The sequence below is a fragment of the Mustela erminea genome, chromosome 5, assembly GCF_009829155.1.
Source record: "Mustela erminea isolate mMusErm1 chromosome 5, mMusErm1.Pri, whole genome shotgun sequence".
In the NCBI taxonomy this organism is placed as follows: Eukaryota; Metazoa; Chordata; class Mammalia; order Carnivora; family Mustelidae; genus Mustela; species Mustela erminea.
The window spans coordinates 24,294,223-24,315,466 of record NC_045618.1 but is presented as its reverse complement, the minus strand read 5'-3'; the positions used below and the strand labels follow the sequence as shown (position 1 = coordinate 24,315,466).

General features: G+C 35.1%; 1 long non-coding RNA gene across 2 annotated transcripts in view; it reads right to left on the bottom strand.

The window, feature by feature from the left end:
- Window positions 1-3,396: 3,396 nt before the first annotated feature.
- Window positions 3,397-21,244, bottom strand: part of LOC116590486 — a 43,680-nt gene continuing 25,832 nt past the window's right edge. For both annotated transcript variants that reach the window (XR_004285628.1, XR_004285627.1), the window contains 3 exons: window positions 6,073-6,201; window positions 5,176-5,213; window positions 3,397-4,459 (listed from right to left, as the gene is read on the bottom strand). This is a non-coding gene — a long non-coding RNA (uncharacterized LOC116590486). The remainder of the gene's footprint in view (window positions 4,460-5,175; window positions 5,214-6,072; window positions 6,202-21,244) is intronic.

The window sequence follows — 21,244 nt, the reverse complement described above, 5'->3', positions numbered from 1 at the left end:
TGCCTCCTTATACTGTTTTGCCCGTTACATGAGAAATTTCTTCACTGGTTATTTATTTAAAAATTTGCATATTCATTTAGTTGATATTTCACACGTTTTCAATCATAAATTTTGGCCTTAGTTCTGTTTTCTCCTTTATGTATTTTATGAGACCATTTGCTGAGCCTCTGCTAACAAGCTTTTCACTAAAGACAGTACACAGTTTGATATGGGATGTGGGGAGTATTCAGATTCCATTTTGATCCAAAGCCTTGGGCCATATCCATGCCTCTATAAATATATTGCATTTAGTTTACAATTTATAACTTGGTATGATGTTTCTACTCATATCAGAGGACCTGCACTTCAGCAACACCAACCCTGCCTTTGAAAATCATATTCATATGACTAAAAACATTTCATTAAATCAACCAAGTCATTTTTGAAAACTTAAAACATCTTTATTCTGGAAACCTTCTTTTAAATAGCATGAAATTTATGATTGTGAGTAGACTTCTTAAAATTCCCCTGTCACAGACAGCACAGAACAGAATTTAGGGATATACAGGTTTTAGCAAACATAACCACAGCATTGTCTGTATCATCTGCACAGGCAGCACTACAGAAGGATGGGGAAATAATGAGTTATAGCATGAATAAAAGCTCAGAAAGCTGAGGGTACATCTTCAAATAGAACCTCAAATAAAGTTCATTCACCATCAATCTCAGACTCCGTAAAAGGTTATGGCAACTTAAAAAAAAAATGACAACAAAGGAGAAAAACTATTGATTTACATCTACACATAATATCAGATGCATCTGAACCAACTCCACTGCCCTGCCTCACAGTCAGTTCAAATTAAAAAAAAAAAAAACAAAAAAACAAAAAACACTGTTGAACACCCTGCCGATAATGATACTACCATCACATTTCCTTGCTGGAACTTATTGCTAAAAACCATGCTCTTCTCAGGCACCTGGGTGGTGCAACTGGTGAAGTGTCTGCATTCAGCTCAGGTCATGATCCTCAGGTCCAGGGATGGAGCCAGCATCAGGTTCCCCCTACTCTGCAGGAAGCCTGCTTATCCTTCTCCCTCTGCCTGCCACTCCCCCTGCTCATTATCTCTCTGTCAAATAAATAAAAACTTTCAACAACAAAACAGTAATATACTCTTCTCTGTGATGTGAATGCATTTCATTAACCATGCCTAAAAAAGTTCTACCTACCACCTGCATTTCAGACCATAGTTTAGAGATGAGCTTCACCAAATCCTTTAATTAACTCATTCCCTTCTTTGTCCTGTGGATCACAATCTCATTTTTTCACTACATATTTTCAATAAACATTTTGTTGAAAATTTTCCAAAAGCCATTACACACAAATTCCTCCTGTGAGAATAAGATACACAACCAATAAAAGATTTTGAAAAATCACCAATGATTCTACCTAAGAATCACCTGTAACTGTTAAAACTACTAGCATAAAAGTTTGATGATAAATAGGAAATTTACATAGATTCCCTACAGAATATTTACTAATTACAAAGGAATGTTAACTGTAAAGTGGATAAATCTAGTGGACATCAACTGAAACAAATGATCAAAATTAATGTCATTAATAACAGGAAAAGAGGTATAATTTTCCACCTATTGTGAATCACTGAATTGGACAGACAGAAGTATGAAATATGCTTGACAAAATTGTAGAACCTAAACCTATTCAGGAGGAAACAAAAAAATTCAAATTTGAGGGACCTATTAAAAAACCATTAGCCAATACTTTTTAAAGAATATTGATGTCATCAAAACACAAAAATGAATGAGAAACTGCTCTAGATTAAGTGAGACTAAAGAAACATGACACTTGATTGAACACAATATAGAATCTTTTTTCCAGGTCCTGAAGGATGAAAGAAATTGCCATAAAGAACAGTATTAGAACTGGTGAAATCTAATAGCAGACTATATATTAATGTAATATGTTGGTACTATTAATAAATTTCCTGATTTAAAAAACTGTACCAGAGTTAAGAGGATTTGCAGGCTCTCAGAAAGTCGATTCTGAGACATTTTAGGATATAATGACATAAAATCTCTACCTTACTTACGAATACTTAATAAAGTAAGAATAACATAAGGTGGGGGAGAGAGAGAAGAGACAGAAAAAATGAGGGAAGGAGGAAGAGCAGGGAAGTAAGAAAATAAAGAACAAACAATGTAGAAAGAAAGTTTGGGTAAGAGCATCTGAAAGGGATCTCTATGATTCTTGCAACTCTAAATCTAAAATTATTTCAAACTTAAAAAGTATAAAAAAAATACTACTGGTATAAGGTATGCTTAAGACAGTATGCTTATGTAATGGGGATCCTGGGTGGCCAGTTGTTTAAATGTCTGCCTTCAGCTCAGGTCATGATCCCAGCATCCTGGGATCTAGCCCTGTGTCAAGCTCCCTGTATAGTTGGGTGCATGCTTTTCCCTAGGCCTGTCACTTCCCCTTCTTGTGCACTCTCTCTCTCTGACAAATAAATAAAATCTTGAAAAAAAAGAAGCTTATATACCTCCAAGAACCCCTCCACCAAGAAAAGGTCAATGGTTTCTACCTCTAAACAAACAGGATGACTCTTGTGATTGGAGGAAATATTTTTATTTCTTTCTTAAATAAAAACCATAACATTTATGGTCTTTATTTTAATCCATGGCCAACCGGTTACTGTTTAAGAATTAAGTTAAAAATATGATTTTCACCTATTAGATTGGTTGAAAACTTAATAGATTGATAATATATATCCTATATAAGTTTTTATGAAAATTAGCACAGCCACTACACCATAGCTATGTGCTGGCAATTTCACAGTATCTACTTAAATTAAAAGTGAGCAGAGCTGATGATTCCACAATGCCACAATTAGAAATATATCTTACAGAAATGGAAGCCCAAGTGTTTTAATATTATAGATATATACATATATATGTACATATATATATATAAAATTATATACATTAAAACATTTTATGTAGCAGCAAAAATAAATTAATCTGCATTTCCCAAGATAGAAAAATGGATAAACCCGTTATATCTACTTTATAACCAATGAAATGTTTGTAGGTATACTTCATTTACTGGTTTAGAAATATGTACACAATATATTAAAAAAAATATATAATTGCAAAACCATAATGACATCATATTTATAAAATATGTTCCAGATAAACTTCTATATAAGCTTAGAAATGTTATACACCACTAGCACAACTGATTAACTCTTGACACACTTAAGTAATAGGAATCATGAGAGACTGTGGACTCTGAAAAACAATCTGAGGGGTTTGAAGTGGTGGGGGGGTGGGAGGTTGGGGTACCAGGTGGGGGGTATTATAGAGGGCACGGACTGCATGGAGCACTGGGTGTGGTGAAAAAATAATGAATACTGTTATGCTGAAAATAAATAAATTAATAAAAAAAACTCCAAAAAAAAGAAGAAGTAGGAATGAAAGAGGATGAATGACCACATTTTGTTCTAAATTGTTTAATAACCAATTCATCCCTTATGGCCCTGATTCAATGTACTAGGGGTCAAACTTGTCTATTGAGACAGGCTGGGCAATGCACTTAGTAGTTCTCTGATGACAGTGTAGTTTATGCTCCAGAAAACTCAGTTAAAACTTCCAAAAAACACAGCCATTTATATTAAGCCCATTTTGGTTAAACAGAAAACAAATGAAAATCAGAATAATGTGAATGAAAGTAAAATATCTTCATGGCTTGGGTTTTTTGGTCCAGTTCCAGTGATGGCAATAAAATGATAGAACTGTGTGTTCTACAGTCTGGATCTTCCTTACATAGCTGGAATTGTGATAGCATCTGAGTCTTAAATTAGGGTGCTAAGGAAAACATCAACTATAATCAGGCTCAGATCCTGTTCTAGAGGGAGACCTAGTAGGTGCCATAAGAAGTCAAACTATAAATGGTCTATTTGCATGTAACACAAATGTTTTAAAAGGATCTATTTTGGGGACCTCTCTAAAAACTGTGGGCTCATGATTCAAATGAGAAATAAAGTATTTTACAAATAGTATCCAAACTGGCCTATGGCAGGCTTGTGACAAAGCCTGATTAGAATGCTTTAGTGTGACCAAGATGTCCATAGGATTGCATTAATTATATATACCACACATAAATCTTATTCCCGCTTCTAATGGAAAAACATAGAGGGGGAAAAAAAATCAATGAGGTAAACAACAATAGAGGAAAGCATAAGATATATTCAGAGAACAAAAAAGTACTTAACATTCTGGGCAATTACTTGCCAAAAAGAAGATCACTTCTATTCCTGGTGGTACATATATAAAACTTGTGCCTTTTGAGATATAAAGATGCAATGAGCTTCCAAAAGTGGAAATAATGACAGGAAATAGGTGATGCTGTGCATGGTACCACTGCAGAAGGTATTGATGGTCCTCTTGTACATATGTTCAACACCTGGGATAGTGCAGAGGGTTGATTACAAATGGAAAAAAACAAGTTATCACAAAGCCATGCATCAGGACAGATGGATATCACCCTTCCAGTCAAGTATTCTACTGTATCCATGAAAAACAATTCCTATGAGCCAGATACTAAGTATCTTCCAACTACAAAAACCAGATATATTTACAGTAGGAAAATGACAAAAACATAGTTTTACTTCCTCAGCCCATTTACTGTGATTTAAGTACCAATATTGTATTCCAAATTATTTTCATGTCATTTACACACCCATACATCCATTCTTTGAACAACCATTTCTAGTGTTATCTTCACAGTGTTAATTCATATACCAGTCAAAGGTTAAAAAATAAAAGATAATGGTACAAGAAAATACTAATAATCTGCCCTGTAAATTTCATAGGAATCTTTCCAAAAACCAAACCCCATTATCACAGTACCCACATTATCTATTCTTCCTGCTTTCCCAGAAGTTTATTGTGCTGCTTTGATAGCTCTAACTAGAAGAAAACTTCTACATCCTTAAGTGTTGCTTACATACAATTGAGAATACTAAAACTTTAAGTTAAACTATAACCTCAAAATAATCATGTAGGTCCTATGAGGTTTGATGAAAAAGAAATTTACTGTCAAATAACTCAAAAACTTAACTATCAATATAGCCAAAAAAGATCTCTTAAAGATCAGAATATACACCTCAGTGTCCTTACCTGTAGACAGTTTCTTTGATCCTTGCTTATGAAACATGCTAGAAAAGGAAAGGAAATGAAAAAGGAAAAAGGAAAAAGGGAAGGGGAAGGGAAAGGGGAAAGAAAGGAAAAGAAAAGAAGGGAAAGGGAAGGGAAGAAAAGGAAAGGAAAGGAAAGGAGAGGAGGAAGGAAGGAAGAAAGGGAAGGAAGGAAGGCGGGCAGGCAAGGAATGAAGAAAGAACAGAGAAAGGGAGGAAGGAGGGGAAAGAGAGAAGCTTGAAAATAATTGAAAAATATCTTCATTCATCAAATGAAAGGGTGCTAAGGATCTAACTTCTTAACATTAATAATAGAATAGAATGTTCCTCAACTCCTGTCTATCTACCTTACCTAAACACTGATAATATTACCAATACACTAAATTATTCATCTGGAAAAGTATTTTAGCTTTCTGCTATCATTAAGACCCACATTATTTGCAGCAAATTGTACTTCCTAATGGCTTTTCTTTCTAGTGCCTTTTTATCCTCTTTTCACTTTATTCCTCACCTGCCTGACTTCCTTGTCTCCATTTATCCATCCATCACTAATGCATGTACTTCAAAACATTTAATATTTAAATGAATTTAACATTTACTGAGTGTACCGACAGAGATTATAGTCTCTGCACAACATCACATTTTATGATGAGTATATTAAAAGTAGTAAATCAAAATCTACACAATCTATGTATCAACACTGCATCAAAATTTAATGCCTTTTTAAATCTATTCCATTCCATCTAATTGGCAATCACTCCACAATTTGATAAACCTATGATTTTCTGGAATTCATATATGGTTTGGAACCTTAAAATATTACCAATTTATTCCACATCAAAAAACAAACAAATAATACACCAGTGTTAGTGATTCTTACCAGTACTTTTGAAGAACGAAGTCCACAGAAATGAGAAATAAGTACAAGAATTTGGATTGATATAGAAATGTCAGATATTGAAGCATCTAAAATGTCTCAGTTCTTAAGCTGGTAACACCTCAGTTAAAACTGTGGAAAATATGGGAAAATTGTCATATACCATGATTAACATAAAATACTGATGGTAAAGTTGACTCTTGGATCAATCTCTTAAGAGTCCCCCAATTATTAAAATATAAAATGGAATCATAGAAAACAACTCTCATATTTTCACTATAGTTGGTTTTTGGTTTCTTTTTGTTTTGTTTGGTACTTTAAAAATACGACTATCACAATACATTGAGAGCGCAATCACTAAATTTTTGTAAAAAATTGTAAAAAAACAAATTAGCCTATATCCCTCAACAGTTGCTCCATTTTTTAATTCAAATTTAGATACGTCATTTTATGATATTAGTCTATTCTTCCAGTAACAAAATTCCTATAACATCCCTTCTTGAATTAAACCATCTATGCATCCATATATCTATTAATCCACCCTGAAAGAATCAATGATATTATCACACTCACACAAACCATTTACGTATGCATTGATCCTTACATTCATCATTACTATAGCCAGCCATATGTGCACCTATGAATCTAAACACCCATTTATTTGCAGATGATGCCTGCATCCAACAATCCATTCTGGAAACCACTTAGATTCTAACATCTATCTATCTAAACAACTATACCTTCACTGAACATTAAGTCCACCAATCCATATATACCTCCGTCTTTCTGAAACATTAATTCTTTATTCTTGCATTAACAATCCACTTAATATTCTAGTTTTAATTCATTCTTTCAGTCATTCAATTCTGCACTGATTCATCCATTGTTGTACCCTCAGTTACTTAAAGCAATAGTTCATTATATCTACTTTCACAGCTGACTTTTAAAGTATCCCATCTTACATTCCTTCATCCACTAATTTTTATTTTATTTGTGTATTTATTTGATAGAGACACAGTGAGAGAGAGGGAACACAAGCAGGGGGAGTAGGAGAGGGAGAAGCGGGCTTCCTGCTGAGCAGGGAGACTGATGCAAGGCTCAATCCCAGGACCCTAAAGATCATGACCTAAGCTTAGGGCAGAGCCTTTAACCCACTGAGCCACCTAGGCGCCCCTAGATATTATTTATTTGACAGAGAGAGATCACAAATAGGCAGAGAGGAGGAGGCATGTTCCCTGACAAGCAGAGAGCCTGATGCGGAACTCAATCCAAGGACAATGAGATCATGACCTGAGCCAAAGGCAGAGGCTTAACCCACTGAGCCACCCAGGCACCCGCCATGACATAATCTGACTAAGTTTTACTACCCAAGGAACTAAAAAATGCATGAGTGTTTAAGACTTAAAATGAATTTTAGGCACAACTCTCTATAAATTGAAAAGTTCTGTACCTCCCTTGGAGGATATTTCCTACATTGCTTTCTTAAAGGCTCTTTCTCTCTGACAAATAAAATCTTTAAAAAAATGAATACTTTAAAAAAAAAAGGAAGTTCCTATGTCTGTTTATCAAGAGTAGGCAAAGTGAGATCTAACACGCACATCAGTGGAAATCACCTCCTGATAAGAGCACACAACTGAGAAATACTGGACTTTGAGCTAGATGAATCTTTTTTTGTTTGTTCCCAATGAGAAGGACACACAATTTTATGTGTAAATACAAAGTAAACTCATTATCTGAAGTCTGAGAGGTGTCCTATGTTAGATATTACTATTGATTCATGTTCTTTCTACTCTCCCTTTGAAGACATGGGAGAAATAGTTTGTAAATCCTCTAAGTTTACAGACGTGTATATGATTCATTTTACCCAAAACAAAATCTAAAATATTATTTCTCAAGTTATGTAATTTTCCAAACATCTCCAAGTGACAATAAACTCTTATGTTGTGATCACCGTGACATGAGAGAATCATGGTCTTTCTGGTATTTGGCCTATCAGTGACTGTCATTGAACCCAGGACAAATAACAAATTCTTGTTGCAACAGTCTTTAAGAATACATCCTCGTAATTTAACATAACTGAAATTTATGAATTAACCTTTCCTGAATCAGTCTACCCATATATTCTTTCAGGGATATATCCATCAAATCATTCATCCTTATAACCATCTATTCATCTGTTCATTTCACATTATCAGTGTATATCCACATGTTTCTTATCCATACTCCCTTCCACTCTCACATCAGAGCTGAGAGTAGTAAATAGGTCCTAAATTATTTGCTTAAAATGTGCATCAAATCAGTCTGACCACAGGATTAACCTCAAATGACATCTCTACTTTATAATCTTTGCAAAGTTATGATAAGAACTGGGTGCTGTATATAAGTGTTCAATCACTATATAGTATACCTGAAATTAGTATTACACTGTATGTTAGCTGGAACTTAAATAAAAATCAAAATCAGTAAGTCAAAATAAAATAAAATGAAATTTTTCCATAGAACCTCAGGTACTTCTATTATGACTTTGCAGTATTGGCCAAACGCTTCAAGAGCTACCATAAATCATTATGAGGGATTGGGGTAAATGAGAGTGGGAGATGAAGCAAGAGAAACTGGATGCTGAGAAACAAACTGAGGGTTTTGGAGGAGAAGAGGGTGGAGGGAATGGTTGAGCCTGGTGGTGAGTATTGAGGAGGGCACATATTGAATAGAGCACTGGGTGTGAGGCATCAACAATGAATCTTAGAACACTGAAAAAAATAAGATAAAATTAAGGTGTTTAAAAAAATCATTCTGAGGGAAAACAAAAGGAGAGAAGAGCTCAGGATTTTGGAAATATTCATTATCCCCAGTACCAAAAAAAAAAAAAATGCTGTCTTTATATTTACACTTTTTTTTTTTAATCTTCAGCATAACAGTATTATTTTTGCACAACTTTTAAAGAAATACCAAATCTTTTCTTTAGAATACTAACAAAACCACCAATAGCTTGAATTCTTACCTAAATCAAAATGTATCCAATCCTTTTATTTCTAACTTATTCCATTAAAACAGCATTTATTTTGTAGGACATTGAATATAAGAATTAGCTGTTTCTAAAATTCTGTAAATAGAATTTACAAATTCTATTTAATTCTTACAAAAGACCTGAACTGTTTTCAGATACTACCCAGGCAACAGGAACAAAGAACATTCAAATAGTTGTGATGATAAAATCATTGTTTTGGACCACCTGCATGGCTTGGTTGGTTAAGTGGCTGTCTTTAGCTTGGGTCATGATCCCAGAGTCCCTGGATGGAGCTCTGAGTCAAGCTCCTGAATAAACCTTGGAGTCTCCTCCTCCCTCTGTCCTTTCCTCCCTACTCCCTCACACAAGTGCACACACTCTCTCTCAAATAAATAAGTAAAATCTTTCTTATAAGCCATCATTTTATAATCATCACTTCCTACATCCCGACACTTGTATCTTATTTATACTTATATCCCAAAAATTATTCCATAGTACCTTATATGTACTTACCAAGCAATTTTAAGATTACATATTACTACAAGATGTATAATGAATTTGCCACAAATTAAATAAATTCACTAAATACTCAATCCCTATCCATGTAAGTTTTACGTTCTACACTACCACTATCAAATGGTTTTACCAGATTCCCCTCCCTTCAGCTTGCTGAAAGAGAGTGTTGTCAAATATCTGGACTTACTGGAAATCTAATAGCTGAGACATTTATTATATCCTGTTTGTATTGTTAATTATAATTATACTTAGTATAAACAAATCCAAGGATACTTCCATATCAATTTTTACTCCTTCCATGTCTATTTAGTCATAGGTGCCTGGGCTGCTCAGTTGGTTAAGCAACTGCCTTCAGCTCAGGCCATGACCCCAGCATCACGGGATCGAGTCCCACACTGGGCTCCCAGCTCTGCAGGGAATCTGCTTCTCCTTCTGACCTTCTACCCTCTCATGCTTTCACTCTTCCCCACTCTCTCTCAAATAAATACATAAAATATTAAAAAAAAAATAAATGAGGGGGCGCCTGGGTGGCTCAGTTGGTTGGACGACTGCCTTCGGCTCAGGTCATGATCCTGGAGTCCCAGGATTGAGTCCCGCATCGGGCTCCCAGCTCTTTGGGGAGTCTGCTTCTCCCTCTGATCTTCTCCTCGCTCATGTTCTCTCTCACTGTCTCTCTCTCAAATAAATAAATAAAATCTTTTATAAATAAATAAATAAATAAATAAGTAAATGAGTAAATATGGGGTAGTTTTCTACCCCATATTAGGATCTATCTGTATTAGAAAGATTTCAGCATTCTTATATTACATATCCTTTCTTAATTATCATTTGGTGTTTGCTTTGCCTATTATTTTATTTTAACATTATGAAATTCATCACTTCTTTTAACAATTCTAGAATTTTAATAATAAGGATTTAAATATCCTTCACTCCTAGCTTAAGAAAATCAGCATGTTCTGTAATTCTGTAATTTCCTCAGTTTAATTTAAACCTCTGAGTCACGTAAAATCCATCCTGCTCTATACTGGAAGAAATGCATCAAACTTCATTTTTCTGTATGTGGCTAACAACTCCCTCCAGTGATGGCAGGTAATTCTATTGCACTTTCTATGTCCTAATGAACCTGTAAAGTTCTTGATTTTCTGTACTATTGCATTACTGTGCATTCATGTGTAATACATTTCTTCTTTTGATGTTCAATCTTAAGATAAACTTGGTGGCAGTTATCACTGCCAATTTTAAGACCTCAACTCTCAATATTCTATCATTTGCAGTAATAGATATAAGGAACAGATCTATTGAGAACAAGATTCTTCTGTGACATATTTATTGCAGATATAAATATCTGGGGGCCCCTGGGTGGCTCAAGGGGTTGAAGACTTTGCCTTCGGCTCAGGTCATGATCTCGGGGTCCTGGGATCGAGCCCGCATCTGGCTCTCTGCTTAGCAGGGAGCCTGCTTCCTCCTCTCTCTCTCTCTGCATGCCTCCCTGCCTACTTATGATCTCTGTCTCTCAAATAAATAAAATCTTTAAAAATAAATGAATAAATAAATATCCAAATCACTCTAGAGGAAACAGACAGCCTGTATTTATATATGTTCTTATAAATATAATGCTATCCTTAGCCTAGAAGAGCCTTTTATTTGAAATACAGACCTATTCCAAATTTCCTTAATACTTCTGTCTTCTGTTTCACCTTAATATCAATAAATATTGCTTAAATGATTACCAGACATGTGATTATTTAATAGAGCAGAAGATGAAAAGAAAACAATAATCGAAGAAATCATACTGTTAACTTTTCTAGAAGCTAACAAGGTCATCATTATTTTACTCATATGTGCAATTTAAGAAAAAAAAAAAAAACAAAGGAGGGGATAAACAGAAAAAAAAATGTCTTAAACCTAGAGAATCGTTGGTTACCAGAGGGATGGTGGGTAGGAGGATGGTGAAATAGCTGAAGGCAATTAAGAGGACACTTATTGGGATGAGCAATGAGTAATATATAGAATTACTGAATCACCATATTGTGCACCTGAAACTGGTATAATACTGCATGTTAACTACACTTGAATAAAAAATTACACTTAAAAGCTAACCAAAGGCAACTTATGAATACACCTGAAAATTTTTTACTTTCCCCTATTCATCACTTATCTGCATTAGAAATTGTTTCCCATGAAGAAATGACTAGGTCTTCCTGAACTTTTTCCTAATCAAAATCTTTCATGCATTTTCTGTCCATGAAGACCAGATATATGAGATGAAAAGCACATTCAGTGTAGAATATTATGTGACTTGTACTCTGAAAGAAATCTGAGAAGGTGCTATCAACCATAACTAAAAGAAATTAAACAGTCCTTTCTGGGTGCCACTTGATAAAACATATGGACCACAGAAAAACACAAAGTGACAAAATAAGATCCTCTACTATCCTTAAGAACTAGTTTTCAGAAAATAATTCAACAAATTGCCACTGCAAAAATGGTATTGGATTAACTAACAGCCAACACATTTACTTGATTCTCATACATTTTATTAATTTTTATTTGCTAATGCCCTCCCTTTTCTTAAACATATGAAAATATTCATGCAACCTACAATCTTCCAGTAACATATGATGTATTGCCCTTTATACTGAGTTTATGATGAACATTGCCTACAATCTTTAAGAACATAAAACTAGGGGTGCGTGGGTGGCTCAGTGGGTTAAAGCCTCTGCCTTCGCTCAGGTCATGATCCCAGAGTACTGGGATCGAGCCCCATATCAGGCTCTCTGCTCAGCAGGGAGCCTGCTTCCTTTCCTCTCTCTGCCTGCCTTTCTGCCTACTTGTGATCTCTGTCAAATGCATAAATAAAAAATCTTTAAAGAGTTAATATTTATTCTTCTCAAACTATTCAAAAAAAAAATAGAAAAGAAGCAAAACTGCCAAATTCCTTCTCCATGGACAGCATCATCCTGGTAACAAACTAGACAAAGACCCCACTAAAAAAGAGAACTACAGGCCAATTACCCTGATGAACATGAATGCAAAAATTCTCAATAAAACAGTAGCAAAACAAACCCAACAATAAATTAAAACAAAAAATAATTCACCACAATCACATGGGATATATCCTTGGGATGCAATGTTGGTCCAAAATTTATAAATCAATCAATCTGATAAATCTACACTGACAAAACAGAAGAACCATATGATCATTTCAATAGATGTAGAAAAATGATTTGACCAAGTAAAACATCCATTCATGCTAAAAAACAACCTTCAACAAAGTAGGTTTAGAGGAAACATACCTCAATATAATAAAAGCTATACAGGAAAAACCCAAAGCTAATACCTTCGTCAGTAAAAACAACTTTTCTTCTACAGTCAGGAACTAGAGAGGGTTACTCACTGTCACATGTTATTTACCATAGTACTAGAAGTCCTAGCAACAGCAAAAAACCAAAAGGAATCCAAAGTGGAAAGAAAGGCAAATACTTTTCACTCTTTGCAGATGACTTGATATTCTATATTGAAAACTCAATTGACACCACCAAAAACCTGCTAGAACTGATGCACAAACTCAAATAGTCGAGTCACAGTATACAAAAATCAAAGTACAGAAATCTGTTGCTTTTCTCTATGTCATTAATGAAGCAGTAGTAAGAGAAATTAAGAAATCAATCCCATTTAGAACTTCACCAAAGACCACATAACTAGAAATAAAGCTAACCAAAGAGGTGAGAGACTATTCACAGAAAACTATAATATATTGATGAAAGAAACTGATGAAAACATAAAGAAATGGAAAATCATTCAACACTCATGAATTGGAAGAACAAATATTGTTAAAATGCATACAGTATCCAAAGCCATGTACTCACTTACTGCCATCCCTATCAAAATACCACTCATATTAGAGCATGTTGGTGGCTCGATGGGGTAAGCCTCTGCCTTTGGCTCAGGTCATGATCTCAGGGTCCCGGGATTGAGTCCCGCATCAGGCTCTCTGCTCAGCACGGGAGCCTGCTTCTCCTTCTCTCTCTGCCTACTTCTGATCTCTCTCTCTCTCTCTCTATCAAATAAATAAGAAATCTTTTTTTTAAAGATTTTATTTATTTATTTGACAGAGAACACAAGTAGGCAGAGAGGCAGGCAGAGAGAGGAGGAAGCAGGCTCCCTGCTGAGCAGAGAGCCCGATGCGGGACTCGATCCCAGGACCCTGAGATCATGACCTGAGCCGAAGGCAGTGGCTTAACCCACTGAGCCACCCAGGCGCCCATAAATAAGAAATCTTAAAAAAATAATACTACCTGTATTTTTCACAGAGCTAGAATAAATATCGTATAATTTGTATCAAAGCACAAAAAGACCCTGAATTGACAAAGCAACTTTGCAAAAAGAAAGCAAAGCTGGAGGCATCACAATTCTACATCTCAGGTTACACTGCAAAGCTCTAGTAATCAAAAGGTTGTGGTGTTAGCACAAAAATGGACACATAGAAAAGTGGAACTAAAAAGAAAATAAACCCACAGCTATATGATTAATTAATCAACAAAGCAGGAAATAATATCCAATGGCAAAAAAAGTCTCTTCAATAAATATAATGGGGGAAACCGTAGACAGCAACACACAAAAGAATGAAACTGGACAACTTTCTTACATTGTACACAAAAATAAATTCAAAATGGATGAAATCCCTTAATGTGAGACCTCAAACAATAAAAATTCTAGAGAACACAGGCAATAAATCTGCTGATATCAGCTGAAGCAACTGTTTTTCTAGGAAAGTCTCCTGAGGCAAGGGAAACAAAAGAAAGAATAAACTAACATTAAAATAAACACATTAAAACACATTTAAATAAACACATTAAAATAAAACAACACATTAAAATAAAAAGCTTCTCAGGTGCCTATGGGGCTCAGTTGGTTAAGCCTCCAACTACTAATTTTGCCTTAAGTCATGGTCTCAGGGACATCAGATCTGTGCTGAGCATGGACCCTGCTTAAGATTCTCTCTCTCACCCTCTCTATTTCCCTTCCACTCACTCTAACTCTCCTGCTCTAAAAACAATAAAATATTAAAAAAAAAGAAAGCTTCCATACAGTAAAGGAAATAATCAACAAACTAATGAGCAACTTAACGAATGGAAAAAGATATTTGCAAATGACACATCTGATGAAGAATTCATTATCCTAAATATATAGTCATATAACTAAACACTCAAAAATCATAATAAATAGCAAAGATATGAACAGACATTTCTCTAAAAAAGACATACAGATGGCCAAAGAACACATGAAAAGATGCTTTTCACTCATCATCAGGATAATGCAAATCAAAATTACAATAATGCATCACCTCACACGGGTCACAATGGCTAAAATAAACAACATAAGAAGCAGCAGGGTTGGGGAAGATATGGGGAAAACAGAAAATTCTTGACCTTTTGGTGAAATGCAAAGTGGTGCAGACACTCTGGAAAACAGTATGAAGATTCCTCAAGAAGTTAAAAAATAGGGGTCCTTGGGAGGCTCAGTTGTTAAGCATCTGCCTTTGGCTCAGGTCATGATCCCAGGGTACTGAATTGGGCTTCCTGCTCAGTGGGAAGTCTGCTTCTCCCTCTCTGACTCCCCCTGCTTATGTTCCCTTTCTGGAAGGCTGTCTGTCATATAAATGAAATACAAAAAAAAATTTAAATTAAAAAAATAGAACTACCTTATGACCTATGAATCACATACTGTAAATTTACCTAAATATTACAAAAGCACTAACTAAAAGTAGTATATCCACCCCTAAGTTTATTGCAGCATTATTTACAACAGGCAGGTTATGTAAGCAGCCATGTGTCCACTGACTGATGAATGGATACTTAACTATACAGTGTGTTTGTGTTTATATCATATATATGACAGAATGTTACTAAGTTATAAAAAATAATCAAACTGTCATTTGCAACCACACAGATTGAGGTTGAGAGTACTGTATTAATTGAAATAAGTCAGTCATAAAAAGACAAATACCATATTCTTTCACTCGTAGGTGGAAGGTGGAATTTAAGAAACAAACTAGCAAACAGAAAAAAGAGAGAAACCAAAACTCTTAACTCTAGAGAAAAAAAAAACCAATGGTTATTATAAATGATGTGGGGGGGATAGGAATTGAGTGCACGTGTGATGAATGCTAGGGGATACCTGGAATTCTTGAATCACTATATGGATACTTGAAACTAATTTAACACTGTACCTTAACTATACAGGAATCCAAATTTAAAAATTCTTATGTTCAGGCCCCTGGGTAGCTCAGTGGTTAAGTGTCTGCCTTTAGCTCAGGTCATCATCCCAGAGCCCTGGAATTGAGTCCCAAATCAGGATCCCTGCTGAGTGGGAAACTTCTCCCTCTGCTTCTCCCTCTCCCACACTTCCTGTTGGTGTTTCCTCTCTCGCTATGTCCCTGTCAAGTAAATAAAATGAAATCTTTAAAAAAAATAAAAATTTGTACTGTTCTTATAGTAAATGAATTATATTGTACTACCACAGAAAATATTCCTGCAATAAATAACCAATGAGGGGCACCAGGATGACTCGATCATTAAGCATCTGCCTTCAGCTCAGGTCCTAATCTCAGTCTCCTTCTCAGCAAAAAGCTTGCTTTTCCCTCTCCCACTCCCCCTGATTGTGTTTTTTCTCCCTCTCTCCCCCCCTCTCTCAAATAAATTAATATATAAATAAAATGTTTTCAAAAAACGTTGTCAAAAAATGACAAAAGAATTAATAAATCCAATATGGTATGTCATTTACACCTAGCTATCATAACAAATGGAGGACATTATAGCCTATGACAAGGATGTCATATACTAGTTGAATAATCTAGGAATATAATAGTTTCAAAAGGCAAGTATCCTGATATTTTCCAAATATAAATAGAACAGATTATTTTTATAAGGAATTACACATTAACAAGCCACGTGGAATGGAATGCATCATTATTCAAGTGCTGATTTGAATGTAACTATTTTAAAAACACATTACATATGAATAGTATTTTTTTAAATATTTTATTTTATTTGACAGAGATCAAGTAGGCAGAGAGAGAGTGGGAAGCAGCCTCCCTGCCAATGCAGAGATTCAGGGCTCAATACCAGAAGGCAGAGGCTTTAACATACTGAGCCACCCGGACATCCCTGAATAGTATTTTTTTATCTAGAAATACCTCAAAGTACTTTATATCCCCCTGTGATACACTATAATGATTTTACTATATATTCTTCACCAGGTAGCATAATGATCATCCTTTAGAAGTAATGGGACCCCCAAATGAGGAAATCCAACAAAATACATTGACAAGACATTATAAAAGCGATGTAAGCCTTAATTATTATTTCTAGGATAAGACATGAGAAAATCTAAGTACATATTCACCTTCTATTTTCGACATAGTTAAGAAATGATCATGAAACATTGACAGAATGGTCAAATATTCAACATGAAAAGAAACAAGAAGAAAATTGAGGTTAGGACACCAATAGCAAGTCATATTAATAAGACTAAGATGGTCCCTATTAGAGATAGAGATACAAACCTATAACAATAGTGAACCTGTCACAATTACTTATAGTGCTTTGTACATAGGAGACTCCTCTTTCCATGTACCCGTCATGTATTTAAAAGTCTGAGCTATACTTTTGCTATGGTCTAACACAGATATATATATCTAAGGTATACTATATATACATATACATATATATACATATATATATTCTATATATAGATGTCTATATTCTATATACAATATAACAATGTATATAATATTCTATATATAGTCTATATAATTCTGTAATGTTTATAGATAGTTACATAGGTATGTGCCAGAGAATACAGGAAAGAGACAGAGAATACCTCAAGGTAGAAATAACATGTGTATTAGTCATAACAATGAAATTAATACACTAGAAATAGTGGATAAAATCAATAGGAATATAAAAGAAACAGAAATATTAAGTTCCTGTCTTAAGTCTTCACTTCCGAATGAAATGAATTACAAAATATCAAGTATCTTTAACATATTTAACACATGAAACAAAAAAGCAAGAGAAAATGTCCTATATTAAAAGAGAGAAAAAGATTTAATATAAAGACTAGATTACTATAAATAACCAAATATAAGATAAAAATGGCCTAGATAAAAATGCACGGTCCCAGCTTGGATCCAGATTTTCCAATTCTTATGGTATCTTGGGACCCACTCACACATTTACATGAGAATTTATTTTTAAACTCATTAAGGGATTCTACTTAATAACACAATAATAGACATATTATATTATAGTTATTTAAAATTCTCTTCTAATTGCATGCAGAAAATTCAACATTGAAATTTCTTGGAATTTGTAACTTTCAAAATATGGCAAAATATTGAAAATTATTCATTTTAGTTGCTCAGTATGTTTAAGTTCATTATTATGATTTTATATATATATATATATATGTATGTAATTTTTTCTTCCAAGATCGTATCTATTTTATGAACAGAGAGAGAGAGAACAGGAGCAGATGCAATAGCAGGCAGAGGTAGAAGGAGACACAAAGAGAGCACAAGCAGGCAAGTGGTAGGGAGAGGGAGAGGGAGCAGCAGGCTCTCTGCTGAGCAGGAGCCAGCCCAATGGAGGACTGAATCCCAGAACCCTTGGATCATGACCTAAGCTGAAGGCAGAAGGTTAACCAACTGAGCCACCCAGCTGCCCCTGAATATGAAAAATTTTTATAATAAAAACAACCCAAACTTCAAAGAGTTCAACATGATAATACCCATGACTCCTAGCAAATTCCTTAGATATATACCCAAAGGAAATGAAAACAGGGACTCAAGACATTTTCACACTAATATTCCTATCAGCATTATTCAAAGTGGACAACCAGAAGCCGAACTATTATCTAAGTGTTAAAAAAAAAAAAAACTAGTAAAACTGGACATATATATACTTTGGAATATTACTGGGCCACAACAATAAATAAAGTTCTGAGGCATAACTTATTTCCTAACTACCATTCCCTATAAGGAACCAGGTATCCTCAGAGAAATTACTGTTCCCATACCTAGAATAAGAGAAAAAATAAACCCGGATACTGTTAGATGGCCAGAAAGTATATGGTCCCCAGAAAAGGACATATGGATCCAGAAGCCAAATTAAGACAGAGGCCAACTAAAGAGAGACCGGACTTGCCAAATGAGGGAAAATTTGATTCAAGAGTAATGAATTTAACCCGAATGACGAGTGAGAAATGTCCATGTGTCCACACTGAATTGAATAATCCAAACTTAAATGGGGGACAAGGAATAACTCTTAATTATAGTACAAAATTTCAATTCTAATTAATAAAATGTAGGACTGACAAATTTTTAAAAATCGAAATTTGCATTTTCAACATAGTATGTCATCTTAGAGGAGTGAAAGTTTGACTTTTTCTTTGCCGATTTGGATGTAACTGTTTTTGTTGTCCGATTCCTGAGGTTAGAACTTCCAATACCGTGATGAACAATAGTGGTGAATGTGGACATCCCTGTTGTGTTCCTGACCTCAGGAGAAAAACTCTGTTTTTTCCACTGAGGATGGTAATTGCATAGATCATGGAATTTAACTATATGGCTTTTGTGATAATGAGGTATGATCCCTCTATCCCTACACTATAGAGTTTTAATCAAGAGAAGATGCTGTATTGTGTCAAATGCTTTTTCTGCAACTATTAAGAGGATTATAGGGTTCTTGTTCTTTCTTTTATCAATGTGGTTTATCACATTGACTAATTTGGAGATGTTGAACCACCCTTGAAGCCCCGGAATAAAACCCACGTGGTTGTGGAGAATAATCCTTTTAAGATACTGTTAGGTCCTCTTAGCCAATTACTTATCAGATAAAGGGCTAGTATCTAAAACCTATAAAGAACTTCTCAAACTTGGGGCACATGGGTGGCTCAGTGCGGTAAAGCCTGCCTTCAGCTCAGCTCATGATCCTGGTGTATTGGGATTGAGCCCTCTATGGGGCTCTCTGCTCTGCGGTAGCCTGCTTCCTCTTCTCTGCCTGTCTCTCCGCCTACTTGTGATCTCTTTGTCTGTCAAATAAATAGATTAAAATCTTTTAAAAAAAACTTATCAGGGGCACCTGGGTGGCTCAGTGGGTTAAAGCCTCTGCTTTTGGCTCAGGTCATGATCCTAGAGTCCTGGGTTCGAGCCCTGAGTAGGGCTCTCTGCTCTGCTCAGCAGGGAGCCTGCTTCCTCCTCTCTCTCTGCCTGCTTCTCTGCCTACTTGTGATCTCCCTGTGTCAAATAAATAAAATCCTAAAAGTAAAAAACTTATCAAACTCAACACCCAAAACAAAAAAATCCAGTCAAGAAATGGGCAGAAGACATGAACAGACATTTTTCCAAAGAAGATATATAAATGGCCAACATGAAAAAAAATGCCCAGCATCCCTCTGCATCAGGGAAATACAAATCCAAACCACAAGGAGATACCACCTCCCACCACAATGGCTAAAATTAACAAGTCAGAAAGTGATAGATGTTCCCAATGATGGGGAGAAAAGGGTTCCTACTGTTGATGAGAATGCAAGATGTTGCAGCTACTCTGGAAAACAGTATGGATGTGCCTCAAAAAGTTAAAAATAGAACTATGACCCAGCAATGGGACTATTAGGACTATTAGGTATTTATCCAATTGATACAAACAGAGAGATTTGAAAGTACACCAACACTGCAATGTTTATAGTAACAATGTCCACAAAATCCAAAACATGGAAAGAGCCCAAATGTCCATCAACAAGTAAACAGATAAAGATGTGGTACATATACACAATGGAACATTATTCAGCCATAATAAAAATTAAAATTTCATGATTGGCAACAATGTGGATGTAACTAAAAAGTGCTATGCTAAGCCAAGTAAAAGTCAAAGAAACACAAATATCATGATTTCACTTGTATGTGTAACTTAAGAAATAAAACATGATCATAGAGGAAGTTAGGGAAAATTAAAATAAGATAAAATCATGGTGTGAGACAAACTCTAAGAGACTCTTAACTCTAAGAGATTAACTGAGTGTTGCTGGAGGGGAGTTGGGTAGGGGAATGGGGTACCTGGGTGATGGGCATTAAGGAGGGCACAAGATGTAATGAGCACTGGGTATTACATGTAATTGACAAACCACTAAATTCTACCTCTGAAACTAAAAGGAAAAAAAGTGTTTTGTCAAAAGAAATCACAATTTGTCAAACACCATTGTGTATTAATTATTACAAGCAATGATAGTCTAAAATTTGCAGATAAGTATAACAGTATTTATAGTACCTTCTCCAACATACTTGCTACGTAACACTGTAATCAAAGTTACATCACTAGTCACAAGGCGTATCAGCATTATGTGATCTCTAGTGATGATCTGAGAAGGGAGTAGCATTTCTGTAGTAATCTTATGCACAACCTCAATTTCAATGACAAAAATCACACAAACCCATATGGAGTTATGTTAATAAATATTCTGTAGACTCTTCAAAAACATCAACATTGTGAAAATAAAAGAAAACTGGGCATCTGCCCCAAGCAAAGTGGCATTAAGGAGACTATGACAACTATCTGCAGTGCAGGATTCCACTTTCAGTCATGGATTATA